Here is a 7,052-nt window from a genome sequence, read left to right as displayed (position 1 = left end):
TTTTATGGAATATTTTGAGGAGCATCAAGGTCTGATAGAATTCAGCAATGAGTCTGATTGGTCATAGGTTTTTTTTTTTTTTGTTGGCAGACTCTTTATTGTTGCTTCAATTACATGGCCTTTCAGACTGACTCTCCTGAGCACTTTTTTGACTAACCTTTCCTCTTCGTTTACCTATCAGTTTACTTCAACACTTGAAAGTTTAGTAGATGTTACACTCTTACTATAATCAAGGTGAACTCTCCTCCAGAAGATTTCTCTAACTTCCCTCTTTAGGCAAGTAAAATGGCTTGCTCTTTCCAGCAGTGAGCTTTTATACTACCTTGCTGAGTTACCAGCACTGTCATTTTCTCTTAGCTCCCTGGACAGAATGACAACATAGGTCCCTAATATCTGGTACCAGATACATGGTCTAGGTAGTGGAGGAGAAGTCTTCTCTGGTCGAATCTAATATCCAACTCTCCTTAAACCTTCAAACCATCTAGAAACTAGAGTCTAAAACCAATGGTTTATTTGGGAAGTATTGACCAAAGGTATTAGGAGTGTTTAAACAGAGGACAATAGGAATCAATGCAAGATGCTGCACATCCAAGCAGAGCACTGCTTCCTGAACATCCTTGAAGAGGCAGAGGAGATAGATCCATGAGCTACTTGTCCCTATAGGTTGTATTGCTGGGGAGAAACAATTTAGCAATTCATGGAACAGAAAGACAGATTTTATTTGCCTGGCTCTCTCCGAGCTACTGTTTCCTACTAGTCAAATTTAACCCCACAGCCATTAACTTCCCTACACTTCTAGGTTGCTTATAGCTATGTGGCATGCAAGATCTCACATGTCTTACAGTAGGGCATTGAATCCAAGTCTTAGGAGAAAAAGGCAAAAGTTCTAGGCATGTCGATGGGCAGTGCTTGAGAGAATTTGATATAGTACATATGATGTATCCAGCACAGTCTAATGCTGCTTTTCTCATTTCCCAGAAGATAAAATAAAGTATGATGCTCAAAGACATTTCTCAGGGTAGCATGGACAAGAGGTATTAAGTTCAAGATTTGAACATAGTTGAGCTCTGAAAACTGTGGGAAAACAGGGTAAAGAACCTGGATTTTATGCAGTAGGGGAAAGTTAAAATGAGGAATAACATAAGACAGCTTTTATCATGAAGCTCTAGGTCTCTGGGCTCTATTCCCAACTGACTACCTGACAGAAGTAAGTGGCTCAAGAGAAGTGAGGGCTTCTGAGACAGTCTTTAGGATTCTTATGAACCCCTGTCAGGGTCCAGAGTTTGGGTTTCAGCATTGCCCCTCTAATCTCCCTCTGGTTATATCTAAGCCAATACCTGACAAAAAGATGAACTGGGTCAGAGGTAAGCAGGATCTATGTAGAGGAAATAACATAAAAGGAAGAAAAGATGGATATAAGGGCCAGGAGCAAGAGAAGATGGATGTAGAGGCCAAGAGCAAGAGGATACTCTACCTGTCCACTGAAGACTTGAGAGTCTAGGGATACTAAGACCCATAAATGAATCCTGAGATGGTCTGAGCTCACAAACTATCAGCCACATTGATCACATCTCTATGGTGAATATCTGATATGTATGTGGTGGACATCTGATGTTCATCAGCATGCCAACCAAGCTCATCAGAACAAGCAAGACCAGCCTTACCAACTATATCTATAGGACTTCTCCCCTGTATGTTAATGAGACAGGAGTGCTGTGATACACATTTCCACAGTTGCTATACCTACAGAAATAAGGTCTTGAAACAGGCACCCTCTTGGGTGCTTCTTCTTGTCTCTCTAGTTTTCTGTTCTCTATGAAGCAGGTGTGGGCTTATTAGGTAGGAAATGACCTAACTGGGAGTCTGACTAGTTCACTAGAAAGTGCCGAACTCCCCAAATCAGCAATGATTGAAAGCTAGTTGAGGGGGTACCAAAGTCGTTGAGGTCTCTGGAGGGCAACAGGGGTGAATATACCCTGGGCCTCAGAGGGAGGCATGCTTGTGGCAATAGCATTTTAAGTGCTGAAGAAGCTGCAGTGAAAAGTACTGTTGGGAGCACGAATAAAGCATAGCTAGGACACTGGGGTAGAACATCATTAAGATTCTACTGGAAGATGAGTCTGGCAATCCAATGTGGAGTCATTCTTAGAGTCTCACTGAAGCTCATGTTCACTTTTCTATGGGAATTATTTGGGCCACTTTGTAAATCATTGTCTTAGTCTGGAAAAACATTCATTTTTGAAATGTCAATTTCAATTCCTTTCTGAAAATGCAGATTTTATTTTCATGCTACAAAACTGTGCACTAACATGTAAAGATTAAACTGTATATATTTAAATAATCTTCAGATTAAAATATGCAAAGGTAAATCAAAGATAACCCACACATTTAGAGAAAAATTAACCTGCATTGCATTAATTGCTTAGTCAGAAGCTCCATATCAGTGCTCTGATCTAACTGATGTGTACCATTAGGAGTTGCAGGAATGAGGGAGACAAAAAGTCTACATGAAAGACAAAGAATGCTGAGTTTCTAGGCTATCTTTAACAAAAGTAGGACAAAAAATGTACCCAGTACTAACATCCATGGCAATATAATATTTGCATATAGCAGAAGTAAGCTGGGTAGAGACCTAAGAAAAACATCAATAGGAAGAAAACCATCAGACCTGACACTAAACTTATCTCCTGAGTGTAAGTAAAGATGTAACTACTACATTCACATCTAGAGGGTAAAGTTATATGTTGGCAATGTAGAATTTTCACATAAATCTATCCCTATCACTCAAATGCCTTAGGTATATTCCTCATGACAGCGAAAGCCTTAGTCAATGGCTTCAGGAGAAAGAACTGAGAGGGCAGGGAGAATATCATTTTTGCTACTTGATAGTAGTACTTGTCCTCTACACGATGTGTGTGTGTGTGTGTGTGTGTGTGTGTGTGTGCGCGCGCGCGCGCACACACACACACACACACACACAAAGAGATAATGCACAGAGTTAGGTCTCAGCAAAAGCTATTGTTTGGGCTTTAAATGTCTTCCAAATGCCTATGTGTTAAAGACTTGCTCTGTAGAAGGAATTACTATTAAGAACAGGTTGAACTATTAAGAGGTAGGGCAGTGAAAAGTCTTAAAGTCATTAGGAATGAGTCTTTGAAGGGGACAGTGGGACCCTAGCCCCCTCTTCCTCTTTTGTGCCTGGACCATTAGGTCAGCAGTTTTGCTCTGTCACATGCTTCCACTATATTGTGCTGCCTCACTCTAGGTCCAAAGGAACAAAGCCAATTAATCAAGGATGAAATCTCTAACTTGAAACTAAAACAAGCCTTATATGATTATAAGTTTTTGCCATATACCGTGGGATTTTTTGTTTTTTTGTTTTGTTTTGTTTTTTGTTTTTGCCAGTCCTGGGGCTTGAACATTGTCCTGAAGTGAGTTTTTGCTCAAGACTAGCACTCTACCATTTGAGCCACAACACCACTTCCAGCTTTCTCTGGTACTGAGGAATCAAACCCAGGGTTTCATGTACACTAAGCAAGCACTCTACCACTAAGCCACATTCCCAACCCCATATATAGTTTTCATAGGAACAAAAAGCTGACTTAGAACAGAAGATTAACATATAGCTAGTGTTTAACAAGTTTTACTTCATTATTATTCAAGATTAACATGGAGACTTTTGAACAAGACAATTTAAGGACTTATCCAATGACTTTGGTTCATGAGCAGGACCAGCATGCCCATAAGAAAAAAAATGATGGCTATCAAGATCAAGGAGGGTGATTTCATACTATCTTCTTTTGCTAACAGCAAGCTGGCCCTACCCTTAAACGGTTACTCTAAGTTCAGTGTCAGTGCCTCACATCTATAATCCCAGCTACTCAAGAGGCTGTGATTTGAGAATCTTTTTTGGGAGCCAGACTGGCCAGACAATTAACCAGAAAAAAATTAAACAAAAAAACAAAAAAACAAAAAACAGAAATAGAAGCATGCCTCAGGTGGCAGATTTCCAGCCATGAGTACAAATGTAGAGCAGTATCAGGAGGCCCTGAGCTCAAGACCCAGTACCAGAAAAAAATCTATTACACAAGTCACATCCCATAATAAGCACACCTCCTTTACATACATTTAAACATCCTTAATATTCCAGGCACATTTTCCCTGGAATGTCCATTGCCTTAAAAGTTGAATAGTCTGCTCAGTGAACTCTGTTGCTAATTCATGGCATGACAGCTTCAGCTGTTATTTCACTTGATTAAGGTATCTATGCTTTGGAAATACATATTGAATTGTTAGCTGCCTTAGAAAGAGCCTATAAAACAACCCTCATCAGATATGACTTCATTCTATACTTCTTGATATCGTTAATTTGTGATTATTTTCTAGTTGACACTATATTTTACTCTTCACAGATATTTAATTTTAACCTTAATTATGATTATCCATGCATACTTTAATTCTCTCCAAGAAGAAAAAGAAGTCATTGCATTTATTGCTGATTTAGATACAAATATGAAAACATTTATGTACTGAAAAACATGATGATTCAGACAATAACAACAGGCTTTACTGAATGCTTATTGAATGCCATGGTCTTCTTTAAACACTGTACATGTAAAAAGACCTTCTATCATAAAGTAATAAAAAACAAATCTAAGAGAAATAGTGATAGACCCTATTTCCAACCAAGAGAAGCCATTTATCTTTCCACTTAAACACCAAAAACAAATATGCAAAAGAGATAAAAGAAGCAATTGTTTGGAGACAATAGTGTCTTAGGCAATATGGTATCTACGCAAAGACCCCTAAGACTAGGTATTTTGTATAGAGAAGAAGTTTATTGAGCTCATAGTTATGAAGGTTCAAGAGCATGGCACCCTCATTCACTCAGCTGTGGGCAACATCTGATGGCTGATGGGTCACAATGGTGGAAGTGCATGAAAGACTATGCAGACCATGAAGACCATGCAGAAAACAGGAAACAGAAGATCAAAGAAGACAAGATCACTCTTTTTGAGGGGGAGGAGGTCCAGTCATGCAGCCTGAACTCTGAAACTGGGAGCTGTCCCTCAGCTCTTCAGCTCAAGGCTAGCACTCTACCACTTGAGCTACAGTGCCACGTCCAACTTTTTCTGCTTATGTGGTATTGAGGAATCGAACCTAGGGCCTCATGCACTCAAGACAAGCACTACCACTGAGCCACCATCCCAGTCCCACTTAAAAAAAAAAAGCTGTCCTTGTGGAACTAATCTACTTCACTTAGATCTCACCCCTGTCAAGAAGCAGCAGTAATCCATTCTTTATGGTAAAGTATCCATGACCTAGTTACTTTATAATATTGCTTGGGTTTTTGCCAACTTAACATCAACATACTGGGGACCAAGCTCCTAGCATATGAACCTTTGGGGAAAAATATCTACATCATCAAAAAGAAGAAACACAGGCCCAAGTCCCCTAAAGAGAAAGGAAACACTTAGCCTGATCCCTAAAATTGCACGAATTTATTTCTTACAGGCAATTTCCAGCATTACATCATGAAAGTAAACAATATCCGGTCAAGCTCCTGGGTTGAGTGGCAGTGATAGAGGTTTGGGGGAGGTGATGTAGGTAAAAACTTAGGACAGAGTATCAGGGAGAATGGAACTCTGCAAAGAAAGCAAGCTCACGGACCACAGAGGACTCCTTGGAGTTTTGGCTAAGAATCAAACCATGGGCATTACAAATTTGCTGCCCCAAAAGAGAGCAAACAAAAACGTTTGCATTATTTGAAAGAAAATTGTTTATAGCATATTCACTATCTTTTATAAACCTCCAGGAGTAGAAACTTATTTCCTTTTATTGTATTTTATCCACCTGTTAATTTTAGCCAAATAAATTGAGCTGAACAAGCTGACACTATATTTCCTTCTTGCCTATGTTTCCAGTTTCAGTTACTTGTGGTCAACCACAGTCTGAAAACATAAATGAAAATTCCAGAAATAAGCATTTCATGATTCCAAACTGCATACAGTTCTGAGTAACAAGATGAATCTAGTACTATCCTATACCATCCTGTCTGGAACATTATCCCCATTTGCCCAGGGTATCTCAGTATCTCATATATATATGTATATACCTATGTAGGTATATACATATATATGTATATACACATATATATGTATATATACATATATACATACATATATATATATACCTATATAGGTATATACATATATATATATACATATATATGACACATACAGATACTCATAGTTCAGTAGGGAACTATTTATTCAATAAATTTGAGTATAAATGTTACAGTATAATAATGGAAGTATATACTAATAGAATGGGTAGCTTAGAAGAGGAGAAAATAAGCTCTTTGTGAGGAGGGGTGTTTGGAAAGATTTCCAGGGAATATCTCCTAATTGGAATTTGAAGACAAAAAGGAGTTCCCAAACAGACAACAAGGGCATAAATGAAAGTCCTGGAGGAAAGATTTGTGAAGTTTTAAGGATGTAAAAAGTCGTTTTGGAAGCACTAGATAAGTTGTGGAAGAAAATGAGCCTGCAAATTCAGGCAAAGGTCATATCATAAAATTGTTAAATGTCATTTTGAGGAACTTGGAGTCCTTTAGTAGGTGATGAGGAGTCAGAGATGATAAATGTATTTTTCATTTTTATATTAGGAAAAAATTGTATTACATACTCAACAAACATTAGTTGAGTACATGTAACATTTTAGGCATTTTTCTGGGTTCTAGATTATTTAATAGAATTATGCCTTTAAAGTCACCATAGAAACATTATTTTTGTTGTTGCTGATAAGGTAGGTAGCCTAGATTTTATTTATAGTCTCTATCTTCCCAATTAATTCTTGGCATAAACTTGCAGGACAGTATTTCTAATTCTGTTGGTAATGCTAACCACACCACTTTGAATCATTTCTGCCAGGCAGCAGATTTTTCAATAACCCACTTCATAAACTGTAATTAGTCTTCTATAAAGGGAAAATTATTTCTTTCTAAATTTCAATCTTCATTACGTTTTTGCCATGCATTATTATCTATGCAT

This window comes from Dipodomys merriami, unplaced genomic scaffold, assembly GCF_024711535.1.
Source record: "Dipodomys merriami isolate MVZ:Mamm:240054 unplaced genomic scaffold, mDipMer1.0.p SCAF_1, whole genome shotgun sequence".
NCBI classification, from domain to species: domain Eukaryota; kingdom Metazoa; phylum Chordata; class Mammalia; order Rodentia; family Heteromyidae; genus Dipodomys; species Dipodomys merriami.
The sequence above is the reverse complement of the archived record's forward strand: the minus strand, read 5'-3'. Positions refer to the sequence as shown.